The sequence below is a fragment of the Antrostomus carolinensis genome, unplaced genomic scaffold (assembly GCF_000700745.2).
Source record: "Antrostomus carolinensis isolate BGI_N321 unplaced genomic scaffold, ASM70074v2 scaffold27113, whole genome shotgun sequence".
Lineage (NCBI taxonomy): Eukaryota > Metazoa > Chordata > Aves > Caprimulgiformes > Caprimulgidae > Antrostomus > Antrostomus carolinensis.
This window is the reverse complement of record NW_010306233.1, coordinates 391-616: the sequence shown is the minus strand read 5'-3', so window position 1 is coordinate 616 and position 226 is coordinate 391. Positions and strand designations below refer to the sequence as shown.

At 62.4% G+C, this 226-nt stretch overlaps 1 protein-coding gene across 1 annotated transcript in view; it reads right to left on the bottom strand.

The window, feature by feature from the left end:
• STAT3 (signal transducer and activator of transcription 3) overlaps nucleotides 1-226 on the bottom strand; it is a gene marked incomplete at its 5' end in the record, with an annotated part of 4,924 nt that overhangs the window by 4,345 nt on the left and 353 nt on the right. The window lies entirely within an intron of this gene.

Genomic DNA, 226 nt, shown 5'->3' with positions numbered 1-226 from the left:
CCCCAAGAAACGGCTGAAGCCCCCCAGCCAGCAGCCGCCATCCCTGCACTGAGTCACACGGGCAGCACTCCAGCAGCGCCAGCCTGCTGGGATTCATTCCCTCCCAGCTCCCATGGCAAGCTGGAGGCTGCATCTGACCAGCATCTCCTTCAGAGAGAGATCCTGCTTTGCAGTGCGGTGGGATCGGAGGGGCCAGTGACACCCACCTGACTTTGGTGGTGAACTG